The 24,246-nt window shown below is 41.7% G+C and overlaps 1 protein-coding gene across 1 annotated transcript in view; it reads left to right on the top strand.

Moving 5' to 3' along the window:
- Igsf11 (immunoglobulin superfamily member 11) overlaps positions 1-24,246 on the top strand; it is a 190,912-nt gene that overhangs the window by 27,859 nt on the left and 138,807 nt on the right. The window contains exon 3 of the mRNA XM_059277751.1: positions 19,657-19,826. The gene's annotated coding sequence lies outside the window, so the exon portion shown is untranslated. The remainder of the gene's footprint in view (positions 1-19,656; positions 19,827-24,246) is intronic.

Raw genomic sequence — 24,246 nt, 5'->3', positions numbered from 1 at the left:
ACTCACTCTGGCATCAGGTAACTACTGAGAGACTTGGTTCCTCCTCCTGAGACAATCTGTGTCTTTCCCCAATTGCCATTATAGCTACAGTTCAGATTCTCGTGTCTGGGCCATATCACTGCCCCTCTAGATTTCACGTTCTGGTTTATAATTTTTTTTTCTCTAAAATCATTGTGATCCCTTAAAAAATTTCAGCAACTTTGCAAAGCAGATGAAGTCTGGGTCTGGGATGGCCTTCACGGCCCTCCCGATGGAGTTCCATTGAGGCTTTTTTTTTTCAATTGCTTTTCTGCATACAACTGTCGCTGCAACCGTTCCTTGTTAGACTTCTTCCTCAAAGTTGCTGCTGTACTTTTCCAATCCTGCGTCCTATTTCTGACTCCTCCCAAGATGCCTTTACTTATTTATTGAATACCTTCTCCATTCTTCCAGAGCCTACCCACTTTCAGTCTACTGTAGGAAGCCTCTGTACCATAAACCTCCCTTGCCTCTGATCTCTGGACTTGTGTCAATAGTGGTGATCTGACAGATTGCTGCCTGTCTTACACAGCAGCACACATGGCCAGGGGTTTTCCCTTTTACATATAAAGATTATGTCTTTTTATTACATTCCAACCAACTCTCCCTTTATGGAGCTTTGAAGCTCATCAGCGCTCAGAAAATGTTGGCATTGAATTGAGGATTCTTTGTGACCCCTCTAGGGGCATCCCAGTGATCTAAAATTGGGGTATAATCTGAAGTTAGGTAGCAGGATTAACTGTGCACACTCAAGTAAGAATGGAACCAAAGGGCCCTTGATACCTGTTGTATTTATAAATGACTTCCTCCACCTGCAACTGCTTTCCAACTTTCATGTTGCTTATTTGAAAATTGGATATACTCGATGCGAAATTTAAACAGTGAAACATTGTTCCGGATCATCCAGGAGAAATAGATTTTGAATGCAAATAAATTATCTGAGGCATTAATCCAAATGTTGAAAAGTAAAACCCTGAAAATGTATGAGATCAAGTGTTTGGAAAACACTTCCTTAGAAAATCTGTTTTGATTTTTCAGAAATGACGTTTAGTTTTTTATTTATTCTTTGATAGTTTCACGTATAACTGTAATGTATTTGGAGTGTATGGTTCTAGTTAGCAGTCTGCAGAGGTCAGCACTGTTATGTGCTTTGTGTTGTTCTTCCACTAGAGGGCAGCAAAGATTCATGATTGAACAATAGTTAGACTTGGGGGTTCTCTGTTTGGAATATAATTTCCTCTGCACATTTGGACAAAATACATTTACCATTATTTGTAAAACACACTTTCTAACTTTCTAATCAACTGTCAAGCAAGCTGAAGTGATAGCCTTTCTCTTAGTAAAGGACAGTGTGCTTCATTCTAGAACAAGGTTCCTACCTCGGCTTTTCAACCTTCCACTCACCACTCGGCGAACGTGTTAGGCTCTGTCTTTTGCTGGCAGGTGTTCAGTTCTGAGATAGCTGAATCAGACAAAGTTTCTGCTTCAGAGAACTCTGTCCTACGGCAAATCCTGTCCACACTAAGTAAACCCAGGGGTGGCATACTTGTAGAAAACACAGTATGTAGTGCAATGTGGATGTTTCCTGCTGTATTTGTTTTATCTCACTACTCAAAATAGCCATCAGAAGTAAGAATTAACATTTCCATTTTAGGGATGGGAAGTTGATCAAAGGGGTTGAATGTGTAGTATAACATATGAGCAACAAAGTTGATGTTGGAACTTGGGCAGTCCCAACACAGCATTCCACCGCAGTATTATATACCATGTCCCACACAAACTGTGTTCTGAAACAAAACCCCATCATTTATGAAGCACTTCCTCTTTAGGCCTGTTTTACAGTGTCAATCAAGGTACTTTCTGATATAGATTCTAAATGGTTTGAGAAATAAAAAAAGAGTGTGAAAATGAAGTCCAAATCTTACCTTTATTGCTGAGACACTTTGAAGAAAGGGAGATTTGGGGTTTAGAACTGTTAAAGAAACCTGCTTGCTGGTCCTGAGTTTCAGTATGGATGGGCTTCATCCTCAAACCTCTATCTAGCACCCCCTCCCAGTAGGGCAGTCCCTGGAGGAGTAGAGAAGTGAGTGTCACTCCAGGCAGGAGGGAACGGTGAGGCCAGCACACCCCATTTATTCTTCCCAAATCTACCGGTCAGATACATCACTGTCTCCTGTGAGCCAGAGAAGTCAGGAGATTGCTTCTTAGGGAGGAAAAAGTTGTCAAGGGCTGGAAGTTGTGGTGATATTGTGTCTCCCAATATATTGTGCACCCTAATAAACTTATCTGGGGTCAGAGAACAGAACAGCCGCTAGACAGACATAGAGGCCAGAAAATGGTGGCACACACACCTTTAATTCTAGCATTCTGGAGGCAGAGATCTGCCTGGATCTCTGTGAGTTCAAAGTCACACTGGAAACAGCCAGGCATGGTGACTCACGGCTTTAATCCCAGGGAGTGGTGGCAGGAAGCAGAAAGGTATTTAAGGCATGAGGACCAGGAACTAGAGTCTGGTTAAGCTTTTAGGCTTTTGAGCAGTAGTTCGGCTGAGATCCATTCAGATGAGGACTCAGAGGCTTCCAGTCTGAGGAAACAGGATCAGCTGAGGAATTGGCAAGGTGAGGAAGCTGTGGCTTGTTTTGCTTCTCTAATCTTCCAGCATTCACCCCAATACCTGGCTCCATATTTGTTTTTATTAATAAGTCCCTTTAAGATTTGTGTTACAGGGAGTGCATCACTCCCTATTGCAGAGTGTGTGGCAGCTACTTATTGCTGAATTTTTATAAAGGTGTCCATTTACACCCCCATCCCTGGAACCTGTGAATATCTCACATGGCAAGGGGGAATGCAGGTTGTAGGTGGAACTTAGTTTGCTAATCATCTGAATCGGGAGGTTATCTTGGATCTCCAACGTCATCACCTTTGAACATTGTAGAGGGATGGAAAGAGTCACAAAGACAGAGAACGGCCTCCCAAAAGCCCGAGGAAATAGTTATCCACGGTCGCAGAGGTTTTGACTGATAGATGTGGAAGCTGTTCCCTCTTCTGCTCAGCTCTGAGTCCACACTCCCAAGAGCTTCTCTCACTGTCCCCGTCTCCACACACTCCCAGCTCTCTCTCTCAACATCTTCGTGGAAGATATGACTCGATAAAAGGATTGTGTTACCAGATCTATCAGAAGGTGCCTGGTGGCTGTTCTTCTGTTTTTCATGAACACAGGTCTACATGAGACAGGATCTGTGGCTGTTAGTGGTTCGCCTCTATTATTTGGGTTTTGTAGGAATATGCTATTATTTAACTTTTAAATAAACGTCATATGCTTTTGACTTTGCTATTTAGTTACTTTTCTGATTTGATATTCTGAAAAACGGAAGAACTCTGTTTACACTGCCCATCTTTCTGGCATCCATACTAACTCCATCATCTATAACTTATCATTATCATAGCCAGTACACCCCTACCTACCACACACTGTATCCAATGAGGACATTTTCTAGGATGCCCCAGCTTTATGAAAACACCCCTTAAAGTCTCTTAAGAGCATCATTATCTGATTGTACCTAGACTGTCTTCTGGTCCTGATTTTATTTCTCTCTCAGAAGGTGATCATGTTGATTAGCTGATGAATAAATGCCCTGTTGGATATTCTATTTCTCACTATGAATTATTTATTTATTCAATTCAGGTTAACCTTTCTTTGGGCCCTGCTGTTTATAACAGAAACTATGAGTCAGGGTACAAGCGGCAGATAATTGAATGAATTGTAGATCCCGAACCAAAGGGCCTTCCAGTCCTTAGGGATCTGTCCTTCCCTCAAACGATGTCAGACCCCAGGAAACAACCACGCATGAAGAGAATAAACCTGGGTATTTTAACCCCCAAAGTCATGAACATATTTAGTCAGCTTCTTGGAGGTAAAAGGAGCTGAACGTCTTCTCATTTCCAAGGGTGGGGAAAGACAGAGATGAAAGAAGAAGGCGAAGAGATAATGTAAAAATGAGTGGAAAAAAAAAACCCAAGAAAAATGGAACTAAGAAGATGAAAAGTGAGTAGAAGGGAGACAATGAGGAATAAGACATGGAAGATGCAGAACGCGCTCCGGGCAGCCTAGTGCGTCATCAAGGGCCAGAAATAGCCAGCAGACTGATGCTGTTGAGTGGCCGGTGTTGGGATCATTGTACCATCACTTTACCTTCTCAGCAGCTGGGAAGCACAAACATCACTGCCATGAAAATTAACAAAATACATAGACCCCAAACTTCCTGGGTAATATTTTAGTAGAAGGAAATCCATTAATGTGTTAATAGATTTTTGGTCTGCAGGGAAGTAGTTAGAGCGGGATGAAAAGCAACTGTCCCCCTAGGTACGGGCCCTCTTCCCTTAAAGATGCAAATTAAGCAGCGCCTCTCAAACTGTTACTTAGGAACGTTACAATTAGCCACAGTAATAATTGTACTCTCTGGTTCTGGCTTTGTTGTACAGTGACTCTAATTAAGGGCCTAGTGATGTCAGAAAGTCACATTAATTATTCATCTGCAAACATTTACATAGACTTCCCTGTTCCCCTTCAATAAATGATCAACTTCACATCTCCATAATTTAATCAAAATGACTAAAAATACACCAGCTCAAGCTTCGGCTCCTCCTCTCTGGTCTTTGTCTCTTCAGTGTTATTTGTTAGGAGAGAAGACTTCCAACTGTTACCGAGAAGGAGGAGAAGAAAATCTGTCTGTGGAAATCGTCGAGACAGTGTTTACTTTTTCCCACACTGTCACATTGATTGCTATAAGGCTGTGGTTTGCAAATGTCTGTAATTCTTTTTGCTGTTGTAGTTGAGCAAGATGAGAGGCACCACGGTATTGTGTTATTATTAAAAGCCCTACGCTGCTATGGTTATTAATAGAAGCAGAATATTCAAGAATACAGGGACAATGCACACCCCCCGCCCCATGTTCAGTATATGAAGAACAGAGGCTTCAACAGTTTAGCATAGAGAATTCACACACACACACACACACACACACACACACACACACACACGGAAACCTCAGGGATTACAGTTGAAGCCGCATGGCTAGAGAATTGTATGCAAAACTTGAAATGCAACTTAAGAAAAACAGTCTGAGTAGACAGTTGTGAATTCGATGGATTAAGCAGTCACTTACTTGGTCTATAACTAACTCTTAAAGCTGGCAGCCAGCCAGTCAAACCTGAGGGCTCTTGAAGGGTGGTAATTGGAAAAATGTAGACTTTGGAGTCAGCTGGACTCAAGTTAAAAAAAATCTCAGTCCTGATTTTCAGTAGTTTCTGAGCTGCTTAAAAAGTCTTATTAATCCTGATAGGTGATGTCCTGGTCCAGGATCGTGTGATTGAAAGGAGCAGTAGCTTCTTCAAGCCAATTAAATATAGTGCCCTTGCTGTAAGGAACACAAGTGCCCCGGACAGACAGACTGCAGACAGCCTTTCATTTCTTCAAGTGTTCTGACTCTAACTCCAGTATGAAATTTATGTAAATTCTGTTTCATGTAAACAATGAAACAGAAAACCATCCTGTGTTTATGGTTCAAAAGACTTAAAATTGTTTAAATGGTAATACTCCCCCAGCTGACCTAGAAGTCCAACCCCCTCTCTCTCAGAAGCCAGTTTTTGAGATTTGGGGACAGAAATCAACAAGTGGGTCCTAAAATTCATATGAGTACCCCAGAGAACCAGAATAACCAAGAAATCCTGAAAAAGAAATGTTAGGGTGCTCACCCCTTCCTGATTTCACGATTTCCTATAAAGTCAAAAGAACTAAGTGAGCATGGAGGTGGATCGGTGGAATAGAATTGGAGAATTATAAATGTGCACATACATGTGGTCTAATTTGTTTGTTTATTTTTCGAGACAGGGTTTCTCCGTGTAGTTTTGGTTCCTGTCCTGGAACTCACTCTGTAAACCAGGCCGGCCTCGAACTCACAGAGAGCCACCTGGCTCTGCCTCCCGAGTGCTGGGATTAAAGGCATGTGCTACCACCGCCCGGCTGGTTTAAATTTTTTTTTATAAGCTGCCAAGTGTTGGCTAGGAAAAGAATAGTCTTTAAAGTGAGCTATCATAACTGGATAGCACCATGCAAAGTAATGAAACTACACTCCTGTGCCATACCACATACAAAAAAATTATCTCGTGGATCAGTCATAGATCTGAAAGTGGAAGTTCTCATAGGTAAAGAGGTCCACTTGTTCATGAACTTGGATTAGAGAATGTTGCTCCTCCCAGGGTTTTCTTCCCTGCCCTGTTTTTCTCCTTCCTACCCCTTCTCATTTATTTGAGATACTGTGTAGCCAAGGATGACCTTGAACTCTTAACTGCAACAACAAAAGTTCAGGCAACGAAAGAAATAATAGATAAATTGACAACATCAGGACTAAACTAAAAGTATTTGTGGGTTTTGTTTTTTTATATCCGTCTCTATACATTCTAAAAATGTACACTATCCCCGAGTTACATTCTCTTTGAGCTACACCAACAAATAGTATTGACAAAATGACACATTAACCCACAGAACGGGGGAAATGATTTGCAAATCATTTAGCTGATAAGGCCCAATATCCAGAATATATCAAGAGTTTCTGCAACTATATATGACAAAAAAGACCCAGAAAGACAACCCAATTAAAAATTTGGCAAAGGACTTGAGTAAGCATTTCTCCAAAAATGTGTAAACTACCGATAAGTAAATGAAAAGATACCAGTGTCATAGAATCAGGACAAGGCAAAGTCAAAGCCACAGCAGAAACACCACTGTCTTAGGGTTTCTATTGCAGTGACGAAACACCATGACCAAAAGGCAAGCTTGGGAGGAAATGGTTTATTTAGCTTACACTTCAGCATTGCTGCCCATCACTGAAGGAAGTCAGGACAGGAACTCAAACAGGGCAGGATTCCGAGGCAGGAGCTGATGCACAGGCCATGGAGAGGTCCTGCTTACTGGCTTGCTTCCCATGACTTGCTCAGCCCACTTTCTTATAGAACCCAGGACCAGCAGCCCAGGGATGGCACCACTCACCAAGGGCTGGGCCCTCCCCCATCGATCACTAAATGAGAAAATGCTTTACAGCTGGATCTCAAGGAGGCATTTCCTCAGCTGAGGCTCCTTCCTCTGATGACTCTATACCTTGGGTCAAGTTGACACACAGAACCATCCAGTACAACCACATATACCTGGAGAGCTACAACCAAAGAATGATAGTGCCTGTGGGAGATGGAGAAATCAGAACTTTCACATACTGCCAGTGGAATGTAAGATGAGATCCTCCCTTTAGATTACCCTGGCAGAGTGTGTGTTTACATATGTGTGAAGTGTCCTATAAAGAAAACTCTATAACTAAAGTAGGTCAGTGGTTGTCTAGGGATGAGAAGGCATTGAGAGAGAGGGGAGTGACTACCTATGAGAGTGAGGTTTATTTGGGGATGAGAAAAATGCCCTGATTTATTGTGATGACAGTTGTACAAATCTACAGATATGGCCAACCCATTTTATTTTAATTGAATGTGTTATGATGGCATGAAGAGTGTTTTAATAAAACTTTCTAAAAAGTTCATATGTTCTGACTTCTGATGACTTTGGGTAGGGTAGGACGTTTTCATGCTGTTAATGGTTAGTACTAATTATCCACTTGACGCACACTAGAGTCACCTGGGAGATGAGCCTGTGGGGGATTATCTTGACCTTAACCGATGAGAAAAGAGAGGACTACCAATTCCTAGAAGTGCCTACCACAGTTCTCCTTTACCACGTGGTTTTACTTTTTGTAAGACAGAAAGACCCATGAGTATATGTAGCACCTGTTACAGATGTTTGCAGCATGATCCTTCAGGAAAGCAGCCTGGCAGAGCTTACGGTACTCAAGTGGAGGATTGATCTTGACAAGCCTGTGTTCTGGGATCTTAAGAACACTCCTAAGCTTTTGGGCTTGACAACATGTTAAGCTCATTCCTCCCCCGCAACATGGTCTAGGCTAGGCACAGCTTCGTCCCCAGGAGAACTGTGAAATGACAGTGATGAACTGGAAGCCATGGAGGGACTCTCGGTGATTGTGAGCCTCCAGAGTGTGCTTGGCATCCGTGGACAGCTGAAGCTTGTAGGGTGGGGTTTCTCCACACTGCAACCTACTCATATTGGAATATGAAGTGCCTCTCTAAAACAGGGAAATATCTATGTGCATCCTGTAGTTTTTAATGCACAAAAGCCTAGCGATTGACAAGACAGTCTAGGGAAAATGGTGTGTAAATTCTGTATTTTTGCTTTTGAACTTCTGATAGAAAGTTCAACTGCTTCATTTGTGTCATTGAATTTGATGGATAAGATTACGGTGGACAAGCTAGTATCCAGGATTTGCAGTTGTGTTCAGTATTATCTCATTGATGACAGAAAACAGATCACAGCACCAAATGCTTTGGCTGAGCCATATATGGAAAGATCTCTGCGTCCTATATAACTCTTCACAATATAAAAATCTACTTAGTAGCTTTAAGTATTGTGTGTCAGATGATACCAAGCATTTACAGTAGCTAAATAATTGGGGTGGTGCTGCAGGGGCTTCTGCATCCCCTATATGCCCATTGCTTCTTTTTAAGATTGTATTTTATTATTTTTACGTGTGTGTGTGTGTGTGTGTGTGTGTGTGTGTGTGTGTGTGTGTCCCCATCTGTGTCCACGGAGGCCAGAGGAGGGTGTCAAACCTTCTTGAGCTGAAGTAACAGGTGGTTGTGAGCTGTAAACATGGGTGCTGGGAACTGAACTCCAATTCTTCATAAGGATAGCTGACATCCTTAACTGCTGACCTATCTCTCCATCTTCCTCATGACTTATTACTAATGGCTACTTTAAGATCCCAAACCACTTCATAAATAGACATGAGAAAATGGAAAGGGAACTAGGTTTGAATGGACTTGTAACAATCTCTCCATTATTAATACAAATACTGTGTCCTTTGGATATGTCACTAACCTTTGAATAATAAACTAGAATTCCATGCTCTTCTAATTCATTATAAGGCATGATAAGGAATAGATAATACATATAAGCACAATGGTTGGCACAAAGACCATTAAACAATAACAATGCAGGTCTGAACTTACCTTTGGGAAACAGATATTTGCTCATTCTTACAGCCTAGGTCACATCGCTGTGTCCACACTATCTTTTCTGGCTCTCTCTACAATTTTGACAATATGGTGGTGATCAGAGCTTTGAGTTTCCTTTCTCTCTTCAGACCTTAGTGGTAGCAATTGTCTCATAGCTCAAGTGCATCACCAGGAGACTGAATAATGGACACTTTCATTGTGACTTATACATAAGCTCCTTCACTCATTGTAAGGATTTTCTGAGGTTAGAAGCTAACAGGAGTCATTGTCACCCATGGGGATTATGAATTGTTGGCTAGTCCTCCATCCCTGGAGGTAAGCTCTTCTGTAATCAGAGCCCTGTGAGAACACCAGGTACTTTCATCCTGATTTGGGCTTTCCTGTATTGGTTGGTTCTACTTTCAGTAGAGCTTCAAGATCCAAGGTTTTCCATTTCTTTTCTCAAACCATTCTTAGAATTTCATATCATTCCAAGTATTTGACCTTGCCTCAAGATTAGGTTAGAACTTCTTTGTCAATTTTTTTTTTCTGGAACATACCTAGTGTTGTAGCACGTATCTTAAAAGGTCTTATTAACGAAAATAAACCTGGAGCGTGGTATTGGAGTGAACGCTGGAAGATCAGAGAGGCAGAACAAGCCACAGCCACCTCACCTTGCCAGTTCCTCAGCTGATCCTGTTTCCTCAGACTGGATGCCTCTCTGTCCTCATCCGGAATGGATCTCAGCTGAACTGCTGCTCAAAAGCCAAAAAGCTTAACCAGGCCAGTTCCTGGGTTTCACGCCTTTTATACCTTTCTGCTTCCTGCCATCACTTCCTGGGATTAAAGGCGTGAGGCACCATGCCTGGTTGTTTCCAGTGTGGCTTCTGAATGCTAGGACTAAAGGCGTGTGTGCCACCATTTTCTGGCCTCTGTATCTAGTGGCTGTTTTGTTCGCTGACCCCAGATAAGTTTATTAGGGTGCACAATATTTTGGCGAACACAATATCACCACAATAGTGTACCTTTGTCTATTTCTTCTCTGTGGCCCAGGCTGTAGCCTGGGACCTATCATGGTTTGCCTGTCTCAGCCTCCAGAGTGATGCGATTACAAGCATAAGCCACCATGCCCCTTCCTTTTACTTCTTCTAGCTTTCTGTCTCTAAATGAAGATAGATTGCTTGCTTCTTGAAGTAGTCAATAACGTGGGAAATCAGCCTGTTAAAGCGTTATCCCACTCTTCATGTTTGTTGCCCCACTCTGTGTGTACAGTGGTTTAGAGCATGGGCAGAGAGCTGAGTGGGCAGCTAGCAAGAGAGTGCAGGGTACCTTGGCCCCTGAGCAAGAGACAAAAACCTCCAGAGAAAGATGCCTGTGGGGCACATACCTGTTGGGCCAGGGAACAGGTGCCTCTGAGTCTGAGTGCACCCAGCTGGCTTTGTGTTCTGGGCACACTAGGGTCCCTGTGGATATGAGATAGCATCCTCAAGGGTGGGACCATGGCAAAGGCAGTGCTATGGACTGAGGAAACTGCTGGCTGACAGGACACCTGGGCAGGATGTGCCCTGGTGTGGAGAGTGCAGCAGAGGTTTTGAAATCCTTCCTGCAATGGAATGTGGAGGATCTGAGTCCTTTGCAACTGCAGCATGGGAACTGCTCAGTGAGGCAGAGCTGCACTCTAGGCTAAAAGTCGGAGATGCTGCGCTGGAACCCAGACCAGCCCAGGCTCCCAGTCACAGGTTGAGGAAGAGCCATGAGGCTGCCCTCAGGGCTTCCATAAGGCAGCACACAGAGGACACAAGGCCACCAGCAGAGTGGGTAATAGAGCCGGGGTACAGCAGCCACTACTGGCCATGGCTGGGTTTCCTCTGGGTCCTGGGGTGCTGAATGAGAGCCAAAGCTCATAGCAGCAAGGTGGCACCTTTAGCCCCTGTGGTTGAGAGCCCTTGGGCCCCGGGACACAGGGGTCCTGGATGGACAGGCCAGAGACAGGAGGTGCAAATGTACTGGGACTGTATAAAGCTGAATGGGATGGAGCCAGCAACCAAAGTTGCACAGCTTCTGTTTGCTGCTGGTGAACAAATGCATGGCTCCTTTAAGAGATGGCTTCCTGGTTCATGCTGGATGCACGGAGGGCTCTTTTGAAGAGATCTGTACCAGCCAACGACTGTGGTGCAGCATTTGCCCTGGAGCAAATTTCCTAGGAGAAGGCTACTGGCTGGAAAGTGCCTTTGTAGCTGAGAGTGAAGTTTCAGAGACTCTTGTTTGAACTGGGTTGTTGTATTCAAGGGAACTGCAACAAGTTTTTAGATGTGGGTTTCTTCATATTTGGAGCTTTTTGCTTCAGATTCATTATGACTTGGACAGCTATACAAAGACTTCAGGGCAGCTGGTGAGCCAGGCCCTGATCTTGGGCTTTCAATGGAATGTTAAGACTGGTATCAGAACAGACTTTTTGGACTTTTCAGATTTAAGAATTGGGATGGACAGCAGTGATTCAATTGCAATGGGACAGTTTTGATTTCATCTGCACACACACACACACACACACACATATTATCAACTGTGATGACTTATGAACTGTTTTGTGTAAAAGTAGAACTGTTTTGTGTATGCATATATACTTTTATAAACTGTGGTGACTCACAATTTGTTTTGTGTAGGAATGAAACTTTTTTGTGGAAAAATGAACAGAAAAGTTTGCTTTTTTCTATTGAGGCTCAAGTTGCAGCTTAAAAAAATTACAAAGAAAAGGGGGAGTTATATCCTCAGCCACCTCATCATATTTTTTTAAAAAAATGTACTGATGAATAGGAGTTGGGATGAAGTTTTTACTACTGGACTGGAGGAGCACAAACGCAAAAACATTTTCTCATCCCTTGAGTGGATTAATGTTAGCCTGTGTTAGTGTACTCTATGTTTTGTTAGCAGAAAATGTAAATAGCTGTATTAAGAAATTGCTTTTGGATGTTTGCTAAAGTTTATGAAGTGTAAATAGTTCTATTAAGAGTTTGTTTTTGGATGTAAGTTTGTGAGAATTGTAATTGTGTATAGTAATAGTCATAGTAGAATTATGATGTTAACCTGTTAATGTTAATGAATCATGGTACGGTGATGCTAAGGAATCCTTAGATTTGATGTGGTTGTATCAAGAGTTTACTGATTTATTTGATGCAGCTGCATCAAGAGCTTATTGATTTAGAAATGGTTTGAGGCAGCTAAAACTGCTATAGACATCCTGGATCCATTTAAAAAGGCCATTCTATCCTGATCATCCTTTACTTCTTTACTAGGAGGTATAGCAGCCATAAGGAGCAAGTGTAGTGCTATTCCAGCTATTTGCAAGCTCTTACTGGAAAAACTGCTTCAGAGTCCCACAGGGTTAGGCTCTGTACCTTCCTTTGCCAGAGGCTGGTAGCCAAAGACGGGTAAGTCTTTCTTGCCAGCTGTCAACCTAACACAGGGTACACTTGGTGGAAAGTGTGTTTCAAAGATGGGTAAGACTGAATGGTTGAAGAAGGCGACCTAAGACAGTCACAGTCCATCTGAGGGGTCTGAGGGACCTGTGGTGATATTTTATTTGTGCTGAAATGTGATATTTTATTTGTGCTTTAATAAAGTTTGCCTGGAGATCAGCGGAAATAGCAAGCCATTATAAGTAAACATAGAAGTCAGGCAGTGGTAGCACATGCCCTTAATTCGATCACTTAGCAGACAGGGTCTCTGTGTGTTCAAGGCCATACTAGAGAACAGAGCCAAGCATGGTGACACACACCTTTAATCCCAGTACCAACCATAGAGACCTGGATGTCTCTACAGACAGGCAGTGACAAGGAAGTGAGGTAGCTGGGCTAAGATAGCCAGTGAGAGGGCAGAACAACAAGGCAATAAAGGTGTGGGTAAAATAGGAAGTAGCTTGCATTTGGAAGCTGCAGAGTGGGTGAGGTAAGTTTGGCTGGTGGCTATTCCTATTTTCTTGATCTCTAAGGCTTTCACCCCTATATTTGGCTTTGTGGTTTTTTTTTTATTTAATAAGACCATTTATAAATTCATCTACAGGAGCCCTTTATATTATAAATAAGGGGAGATCTATGGGGGCTCACAGAGGCTCCCTAAGGTCTTAGTCAAGGTCAGAAAGTTTGAGCTTGCTTTGCCCAGCAGGGCTGCATAATGGGATGATTTGGTCAAAGGTGTAATTACCAGATATTTTGAAGGGTCTATTCTTGTTGGTACTTTATACTTTGACCTTGAAAGGGGGAGGTCTTTTGCCCCTCCCCTTGCTGATATATAAAAAGCCCACCGTGAATAAAGTTGAGACTACTGGGTATTGACCCAGGGCCTTCCTGAAGCTATCCTGTGTCTCTGTCTTTCTCATCATCTCCATCTATCTTTCTATCTAATACTTCTTTATTCCTCACTCCTCCCCACAAGATCCCTTTGACATGTCAGAGCTGGTCCCCAACACAGAAACAGAAATAAAAATTAAGAAATTATGGGATATATATAAACAATGGAATATTGTTCATCCATAGAAAAGAAGTGTCATGGAAGATGTCTTAGTTAGGGTTTCTATTGTTATGAAGAGACACCATGACCATGGCCACTCTTTTTTTTTTTTTTTTCCGGTTTTTCGAGGCAGGGTTTCTCTGTGTAGTTTTGCGCCTTTCCTGCAACTCACTTGGTAGCCCAGGCTGGCCTCAAACTCACAGAGATCTGCCTGGCTCTGCCTCCCAAGTGCTGGGATTAAAGGCGTGCGCCACCACCGCCCGGCCATGGCCACTCTTATAAAGAAAACATCTAATTGTGGGGGTTTGCTTACAGTTTCAGATGTTCAATTCATTATTATCATGATGGGGAGCATGGCAGTGTGTAGGCAGACATGGTGCTGGAGTAATAGCTGAGAATTCTACATCTTGTAGGCAACAGGAAGTCGACTGAGGCACTGGCTGGTATCCTGAGCAAAGGAAACTTCAAAGCCCACCCTATAGTGACACACTTCCTCCAACAAGGCCATACCCACTCCAACAAAGCCACACCTCCTAATACTGCCACTCCCTATGAAATTATGGGGGGCAATTACATTCAAACCACCACAGAAGACATTGTTTGATAAAATAAGTCAGATGCAGAAAGAAGTACTTCACGTTCTCAAATACACGTGGAAGCTAAAAACAACCAAACAAACCCCAAACCAAACTCAAACAACAATAACAAAAAGCAGCTGAACTCAGTCCAGAGCCGAATAATACTTACTAGAAGCTTGAGAGATTTGGGAGAGGAGGGAGCCTAGAGAGGTTGGCCAACAGTATGTAGTTCCAGTTAGACTAAAGAATAAGATCTGGTGCTTTTTGTACAGAGAAGTGACTACAGAAAATAAAATGTTTATTTCAAACAACTAGAAGAATTATAAACTGTAAAGAAAAAAATATTTACCCTGATTTTAATCACTGTACATCGTGTGCATGTGTTGAACTATTACAATGTACAACACAAATATGTACAATTAAAAAGCAAAGAAAAAGGTAAAAGAACAATTCATTTTTCCATTTCTTCACTTCTCTTTTTTTCCACAGCCCACCACAGTCAAACTGAGATGTCTTGGGAAAGGGCTACAAGTCAATGAAAAATTTTCCCTTGCTCTTTCTGTAGTTTAAATAAGTTGAATCCTTGGCAATTCAGATGACATCAGATGTGCTCAGCTCCTTCAGGGTGGTGTGGCTGTAGAATATCTTTTGCTAATTCATACATCTCCAATTGTGGCTTCTCTGATGTTACTCTTTTTTTTCTCTAGTCTATATTTCTGTAGCCTGTATTTGGATAATATCCCCTGAAGGGCTCTCCTTTCATGCAATCATTTCTTGACTTCTTTGCTGATTCATTCTATAAAGATTCCAGTGCCTAGTGTTTTATAGAGGTATAAAAACACAATGAAGCCTTCATCTTCATAGACCTTAATTGTTTTTTCTATGCAGTACTGGTCATTGAACTTGGATCTTAGACACGCTCACATGCTAGGCAAGGGCTTTTCCACTGGCTTTCTCTCCAGCCCTTTGAAATTTTTATTTGAGACAGTGCCTATTAAGGTAAGGTTTGAACTTGTGATCCTCCTGCTTCAGTTTCCTGAGTAGCTGGGTTCAGAGTCCTGTGCCACCTGTTCTGGCTTATGGAACTTAATTTTTTTTTTTAAGTTTTTGAGACAGGGTTTCTCTGTGTAGCTTTGTGCCTTTCCTGGAACTCACTCTGTAACCCAGGTTGGCCTTGAACTCACAGAAATCCACTTGCCTCTGCCTCCCAAGTGCTGGGATTAAAGGCACATGCCACCACCACCCAGCTGGTTCTTAATTTTTACCAGAGGTGAGCTGGAAAGGTATGGCATTCTCTTCCTCCACAAAGCCACATCCTGATTTTGGAATCTATGAATATGTTGAGCTACATCACAAAGATGGCAGATGGAATGAAGGCCACATATCAAAGATGAGGAAGATGTAACCTGAGGAAGAGGCAAGCCTGAGGGAAGGCAGGACAAAAAGAGTTTTAAACTAAGTGGTGTCAAGTACTAAACTAGTACTAACTAGCACTACCTTAGCATATGACAAAGGAAAACGCCAAAGTGTGGTGACATTGGAAAGCTGCAGTGAATTTATTATATTAAAACTTCTACCTGGGAAGGTCCAGGGGACATATTCTGTGAAAGCTGAATTTGTGATGAGAGTTGAATGCTCAGAGCTTCTTGGTGGATGATTGGAGTACCAGGCAATTTCCATCACAGAGGTGCAGCACATTACCTTACTAGAAAACATACTTACTTTGTGGATTTCCCTTTTCCTATACACAGTGCTTCTGCCAAAACTACTCTCTGTGGATTTGTAGAATGCTTTAGCCACTGTTGTGGTATTCCACATAAACAACACTTCTGGCTAAGGAAGTCATCTCATAGATGAAGCCGATGGAATTCATCTGTCTTGTCAAAGACCTGGCTATGGCCAAGATTCTGTCTCAGTAATGGTGGAATGACTTTGAATAGGGAGCTACGGTGCCAGGTAGGTAGAGCTGAGGTAATGGCCTCAGGATGCAGAACATGTTCCATGTCCAGGGTTGAGTATGTGGTACTGTTTCTCCCGAAGCCAGGGTTCTTGGGTCCGGTAACCAAGGGCAGAAATTAGTACTGCTTCTCATAGTGTTCCCTAGTGATCTACAAAGTTTTACTTCCCATCCCCAGATTAAAGCTCTACTGGTCTAGAGGTCTTCATTCCAAAGGAAAGGATAATCTCTCTGGGTGGGTAGCCCATAGACTACAATGTTGAGGAGACTGCCAAAATGCTTTGGCTCTTCATACCTCTCAATTCACAAGCAAGGGATGGGTTAACTGTCCAGGATGTGGTTATAAATTGTGACTGATCCTATATGCTTTGAAATATGTAGATTAGAAGAGATAACAGAGATGACATTTATTAGACTGAAAGTGTCATCCTTAACTTTAACAGTAAATTAAGAAAATTGGTAATACTAGTTTACATTGGCAGTTGTGTTAAATTGTTAGATTACAGATCCCATCATATATAATGTCCCACCAGAAAGATAAATGCATAGAGCATATGCCATGCTGTGATGGTTAGTTTTTGTCAATTTCACACAATCTAGAGTCAACTGGGAAAAGGGAAATCTCCGGTGAGTGCTGCAAGTGCAGGAAAATGTAATGGAATTCAGCTACCATCACAAAAGCTACGATTTGGAAAGGTCAAGGACTTTTCCAAAGGCCAAGCCATGGCTTAAGAAGTCTTGGTGATATTTATCTTTTGTATATATATTAGCTGATTCCTACAATGATTTTCTTGTATGCTATGTATGTTTCCAAGAACTCATAACAGTGTATTTTATCTAAAATACTTATCAAGCATCCAAGGCCAAACCATCTCCTGAATTAAGGCAAATTAAGCTCAGACTCTCCTTTCTTTACAGCTTTAGTGGTATTTATACTAACATTATAGACGCCTAACATTTTACCTAACCACTTCTAGGAATGTAGATTGAGCACATAAATTCCCTTTTTGATATATTAACTGATCTTAGCTCTCAGTTGACCTCCTCTTTTAACAACTCCTTTTTTGGATTGTAAAAGAAAGCCTGACAGTCACTGCCTGAGGAAAACTCTTATCTGCCTTTATGACCCTGTAAGAATTCAAGCCTGGTGACCTTGCTCTGCCAGAGGATTGCTATTGCTCGGGTTTATAACTGAATACCTCAGAGACTTGAGAAGAACTGAGAGGTATAAGGAGATTTAGAGGAGGATTTTGACTAGAGAAATTGAGGATGAGATGGAAGATGGGGAAGAAAGAGATGGGTAAGAATGAGATGATAAAGACCAAGATGGGGCAGAACTAAGATGAGAGAATTAAGATAGAACTTAGAGGAGACAGCAGATAAATGTAGAGAGAAATCAGGGAAGAAAGGAGCTAGGCATGAGAACAGTACTGAAGCTATGTAGACAGAATTTTATCCCAGAGGAATAAAGTAGATGGACAAAAGAGCTTGTTGTACTTAGATTCTTTTCCCCCAAATAATTCTCTTCTGGGCCCCTGGGAAGAAAAGAATTATTAAGGCTGGTTCTTAACAATATTTGAGAGATGAGGAATCACCTCTATCAGACTGGCCAGTAGGCATGTCTGTGGAGACTTTTTCTTGACTAATGATAGATGTGGGAAGGCTCAGTCCACTGTGGGTAGTGCCACCCCTAGGCTGGTGGTCCTGGGTTATATAAGAAAGCAGGCTAATTGAGCCATGGGGAGCAAGCCAGTAAGCAGCACTCTTCCATGGCCTCTGCTTCAGCTCCTTCCTACAAGTTCCTGCCTTGGTTTCCCTTGATGATGAACTGTAACCTGTAAGCCAAATAATACTTCCTCTCCAAATTGGTTTTGGTCAGAAAGTTGTGGGCTCTTTTTCCTCTTTAAGCATCCTACACACATTGTTTCATCTTAATACATTAGTTTCAACATAGGAGCATGTAACTGAAGTTTTTCTGTGTCCACCTGCCTCCTGCAGCCGCTCAGACCCAAGTAAACACACAGAGACTTATATTACTTATAAACTGTATGGCTGTGGCAGGTTTCTTGCTATCTAGTTCTTATATCTTAAGTTAACCCATTTCTATAAATCTATACCTTGCCACGTGGCTCGTGGCTTATCGGTATCCTTACATCTTGCTTCTCCACAGTGGCGGCAGCTGGCAGCGTCTCCTGACTCAGCCTTCCACTTCCCAGAATTCTCCTCTCTGTTTATCCTGTCTATACTATACTTCCTGCTTGGCTACTCACCAATCAGCACTTTATTTATCAATCAGAGCAACATATTCACAGCATACAGAAAGACATCCCCAGAAGGAGCAGATATCAGAAATTCCTTTACAGAAACTCCCAGGAAAAGAGACCAGTTTATTTATTTATTTATTTTTTGGAACTTTCAATGTATAAGAAAAACACTTCCACCTTAGTCTTTTTGTGGGACTCCTAACAGTGGGAACAGGGGCTGTCTCTGACTCTTTTGGGACCCTATTCCTCATACTGGATTGCCTTGTTCAGTCTTAATATTACAAGGGGAGGCACTTAGTCTTACTGTAACTTGATATGCCATGTTTTGTTGGTAGCTATGGGAGGCCAGCCCCTTTCTGAATAGAAAGGGAGGATGAGTGGATAGAGGGGATGAAGAAGGGAGAGGAGGGCCTGGTAGGAGACAAGGGAGGGGAAACTGTGATTGGGATATAAAATTGTCTATCTATCATCTATCTATCTATCTATCTATCTATCTATCTATCTATCTATCTATCATCTATCTCTACTTATCCTAAAATTTAAAAAAGAAAGAAAGAAAACCATTTCTGATACTCATGCAGAGAGCCTGGGGTTAAGATATATGATTTAGTTTTTTTTTTGTCTGCAAAATCTCTGACAAAGGGAAAACAGCATGAGTTCTGAGTCAGGAGCTCCTGGATTCTAGCTACCTGGTGACACACGTGGGAGGACTTTAGATATAGTCTTGCTAAGTAGCACAGGCTGGTGTCTAGCTCAGCAACCTCCTCCCACAGCCTATGGAATGCTGGGATTACAGATGTGGACCACCACCCCAGCCCATCCTAAGGTACTCTCCATGGAGGTGCCTTGAGAGCCCAGTCATCTTCTTTGCAGACTGAATGTCGTGTTTGCAAGGTGTGTTAATGTTGGGGATAAGTGAGATTATGCCTTGCACCTTGAGGAGCCCCCACAGATGTTCCTTCCTCCTACACACTGCCTCATTCTCTCAGAATTGTCTCATACTCGGGTGAATCATTGCTGTATGGGATTTTAAAGCTGGGAAGAAATAGGTCTCAATTTCATTGCCATGACGACAGACTCAGGGAAGTGAAAAATTTCCTCCTGAAACAGTGAGCAACTGTTAACACAGTAGCACCTTTTTAATTGGTGGCAAGTATGTGATTTCTTTCCTTCTTCCCCACCTTGCTGTTTTCCTTAATCCTGTTTATTTATTCTGAAAGGACAGAAGGAGAAGCTGAATGCTGATTTTTCTCCCTGCTGTGAAGATGTTAACAATGATATCTTGCCCTTTCATACATCTACCCCGCTGCCCACAGAAGACTGTCAAGAGGAGTTGGGATTTTGTTATTACCTGAAATTGGACTGTGCCATCATCTGTATCTACATGTTCTTCAGGTACCTTTGAGCCATGGTTATATTTTACTCACTGAGAAAACCCTCAGTGAGTCACAGTGGCCATCAGATCTTTCATACTCTAAATAAGACCATTTCCAAAAGAATTTTATAAAGGAAAATTCACAAATGGAAGTGAAAAGTATTATTTTGAAATGCTAAGAGTTGATTCAACTAATGTCTAGGGAAATATATAATATACCTTCATAGTTTTGTGGTCTTTTAGACTTCCTAAAACTGAAGTGCATGGCTCTTACAATGGCTAGTGAAAACAATTACTCATTGTCACTAAGAAATGCTGTCCTTGCTTGCTTTACTGAAGAGGGACTCTAAATCCTGATTTTTTTTTTTAAGATCAAGGAATCATCCTTTTATTGAATTGCTCTGTATCAAGCCATTGTAAGATAATGTTTTCTCTTTAAAAGTTATTTCTAAAGCATTGCTTTGTAAGCCTGCATTCCCAAAAGTGCTTTGGTAGTGATCAATGAAGAAATTACTTATTAACTCTGATTAAAAGAAACGAGAGATGCAGAAACATGTTGCCACTAATATTTAAGGTTCCTTCTCCATTTCAGATGAGAAGGTCGGCTACTTGAGTGTATTGTGAAATGATAAAATATGGTTTGGGTCTCTGTTAAGGTACTTGGAGTGGAATATAATTCTTCACTTGGACAATATATTTGAAAGGTTTTTTAAAAATTAAATTTACATACCCATGGGAATGTTCACAAGAAGGAGGTATTTTGTTTTGTCAGGGGCAACCAGAGATTTTAAGATCATTATGAACACAGATTAATTAGGTAGTATATGTCTGGACTAGGATAGACAAACTGATCAGTGGGAGCAGAATAGAGGAGAAAACCCACACATGTTCAGTCAGTCTATTTCTATCAAACTTGTAGTTGGTAAGGGGAAGCTATTTGAATAAAAGGTGCTGGGTAAACCAGTTGTCCCTGCCCTACACCCTTTACAAAATTAAACCCACATGGACTGAAGATGCACATATGAAAAGTAGGAGATTTTAGAAAATGTAGGTGACTGTATTCAGACTTTGTAGTACTTGCTCTGTGGTTTCTTCATTCCATAGTCACAGTTTCTCTGCCCACCAACCTCCTTTGCATCTCAGTCTCTAACCATAGGACAGCTCTAACCATATGCGGTTCAGTGTGAGACTGTATGTTGGCTTACCCATTAAGACTTTCCTCAGCCATTCATCTTCCAACATCCACTCCTAAGATACAACAGTTTCAACTTGAACTCTCCAGAAGGAAAGTGGGGACCTCAGGTTTGACATCTTGCCTTCTCCCCACTTCTCTCCCTGTTCTATTTCTGGAAAGTTTCACCTTCTTCTTTGCTAGAGTTAAAACCTTTTTTATGCCCTATCCTCTGACTTGTGTGAGGATGACATAGAATGCATTTCTTTTGTGTGACTCCACCCAACTTGCCTTGACATTTAAAAAAAGACCTATTGGAATTTAACAAAACTACAAATAATAACAAAAAGAATAACGAAAGTAGGACTTTCTCCTTTTTAAATAGCATCCTGGGGAAAAAAAAGTATTCTTGGTTACTTCCTTTCGTATAAGAATCATGAGTCTAGGAAACTCTTTCTAGACTTCTGTTTGTTTATGTCAAATTATTCTGTTATAGGCCTACTTAAGACCAGACCCTCCAGGCAGGTGGTGGTGGCACACTCCTTTAATCCCAGCACTCAGGAGGCAGAGGCAGGCGGATCTCTGTGAGTTCGAGGCCAGCCTGGTCTAAAGAGTGAGGTCCAAGACAGCCAGGCTGTTACACAGAGAAATCCAGCCCTTCCTCCTTCAAAATACTTGTCTTTGTAGGTTTTATTTGATAATGGTCTGCCTTTTTGACTAAACTGAAAATCCTCGAGGGCAGAAATCACGCTTTTTGATGCTTAATGTATCACTGTGGTGGTTTGAATGAGAGATGTGCCTTCTAGGCTCAGGTATTTAAACACTTGGTCCCTTGATGGTGGTGCTGTTTGGGGGAGGTTATGGAATCTTTATGAGATGAGGCTTTGCTGGAGGAAGGATGTCAGAGGGAGTGGGCCTTGAGAGTTCTAGTTCAGTCTTTCTGTTTTCTGATGTGAATGGGGTGTGATCGCTCAGCTTTGTGCTTTGACTGCCTGCCACCATACCGTCCTCACCATTAAGGACTCTCCATCTGGAACCATAAACCAAAATAAGCTCCTCCTTTCTATAAGTTGCTTTTGGTCATGATGTTTCATCATAATGACAGAAAAGATGACACAATTACCGTAACTTGGACAGAGCCTGGGAATTGATAATGTCTCAAAAAATGCTGTTATACTGCACATCATCAACAGTGAGAATTGGTATATGAGTAGATCGACAATCTCTTATGCCATCTCTCTTTTTTTTTTTATCAAAGAGCAGGCAGAAATGTTCACTTTTTAGAGAACGATATGGCAAAGTGAATAAAGTTCTAAGTGTAAATGATAAGTAGAGCATCTTGGGCAGTGGAGAGTGGGTCCATGTATATCATGGGCGCAGTGGTACCCCACATCAATCTGTGCAGTTCCCTTTCTCTTCCTGGCATCCCCAAAGCTTCACTGGAAAACCCAAGCAATACAGGATCCAGAGTCCCTTCCATCAGTGAGTTGGGTTGTAGTTCAAAATGGTTTTAGGAGGTGCTAAACTATAGCCAGACAAGGAGTGGATAGGGAGCCAGCAACAAGACTCCAGGAATTCTTGGCTGTCTAGCTGGTCACTACTAACCCAGTCACCTTATAAGCTTACAGTGTAAGAGTGCATTTTGCATGGTGATGCCTTAGCTTCCACTGACGTTACCACTGTTCTGTACTTGTTGAGTTGATGAAGGACTGACTGCCCAAGAGCTGTGAAACATCCAGTGATGTTCTCAGCACAGGGAAGGACTGGCTGTGAGGGAGAGGTGAGAGTGGTAGTGTTTTGAAGTCTCTCAAAGATATATGTGGAGGTTTTCCTGGTGTGTTCGATGGAGATATTTTGATCTGCAGCACTAAGTAAGTGCAGGCAGTTACATACGTCTTCAAAATAAGATTCAATGAAAAGTTTGAGGTGGAAATAGCAAGTCTATAAAAATGGATACGTTATCCTCATGGTGGCAGACTTTGAAGTAAAACCAATTCTGCTGATAATGGTAATAATATCAGCTAACAGTACTTGCTCGACAGGCTGATTATCTACCTGGCACTGTAATGGACATTTTCACACATATTAGTTCATTGAATCCTAATAACAACCTGTGAAGTAAGAATTGTATTCCATTTTTGTAAATGTGGTAGTTGAGGCATAGAGAGGTAAATTGACTTCCCAAAAGGTATTATACTACATAGCAGAGTGGAAATTGAGCAAACCAGTTATAACTTAGAAGTTCAGACACCCAAGCTCTGTTTTGTCTATGCTTTATTTGATTCTCATATCAGGAGAGCTACATTATGAAGGTGTTACAAAATCTCTACGACAAGATGAGAGCTGTTCTCAGGATGCAGACATATAATTTAAAATAGCAGATGCTACAAAAAAATGATAAAAGCTGTTAGCTGAGTCACACTGAGAACCATACACACAAATATATAAAATCTAGGTAAATATAGGTCTCTCTGCCTAGATTCTCCTGATGATATGGCCTGAGCCAAGGCTTATATATAATTAGTTTGAGAAGAGTTTTCAGGAGAATGGGAGTAATTGGTAGAAACGTTAACAGAGGAAAAGCCAATTAAAGATGCATCTTCTGTCGGTTGGTTAGTGATCATGCCAGAACCTTCTGAGAAGCCTGGTAAAACATAACCAAGAACTGCTATGTGAGGGATATGAGGGAGAAGGATTGTATGTTGACATTCATTCCACTCAGGAGTAGTCCCATAAATATTGACATCTGTGAGTTATACATGTGAGTGCCACCAGTTTCCTGCCAGTGCCACAGGAGCAGTGGTGGTAGCATTCCTGAGGCTCCAAAGCATTCTGTGCATCCACAGCCCCAGATGCCGAGAAGCTGAGGTAGGAGAATAAGTTGAGCTCAAGAATTCAAGGTTTATGGGGGCAACACCAGGTGGCCTGTGTACAAAGTACTATTGTGTGAGAGAGGTTTATTGATGAACGGCTATTATTGTTATTATTATTTTTTGTTTCTTAAATTAGTTTACCTGTCAGGTAATTTTTAGACTTTGACTCACATGCTTCAGTGCTTCATATGGATTTCTCATTCTGCTTCATTCTTTAGTAGCCATCTTTGTCACTTTTCTATGGTTGTGCCGAAACACTATGATCAAGGTAGCTTATGTAAGAAAATGTTTAATTGAGCTTAGAGTTTCAGATAGTTAGAGTCCATGATGGTGGAGCAAAGGTATGGTGGCAGGAATAGGTGAGAGCTCATATCCTGATGCACAAGTAGGAGGCAG

The sequence above is a fragment of the Peromyscus eremicus genome, chromosome 12 (assembly GCF_949786415.1).
Source record: "Peromyscus eremicus chromosome 12, PerEre_H2_v1, whole genome shotgun sequence".
Classification (NCBI taxonomy): domain Eukaryota; kingdom Metazoa; phylum Chordata; class Mammalia; order Rodentia; family Cricetidae; genus Peromyscus; species Peromyscus eremicus.
The sequence above is the reverse complement of the archived record's forward strand: the minus strand, read 5'-3'. Positions and strand labels throughout refer to the sequence as shown.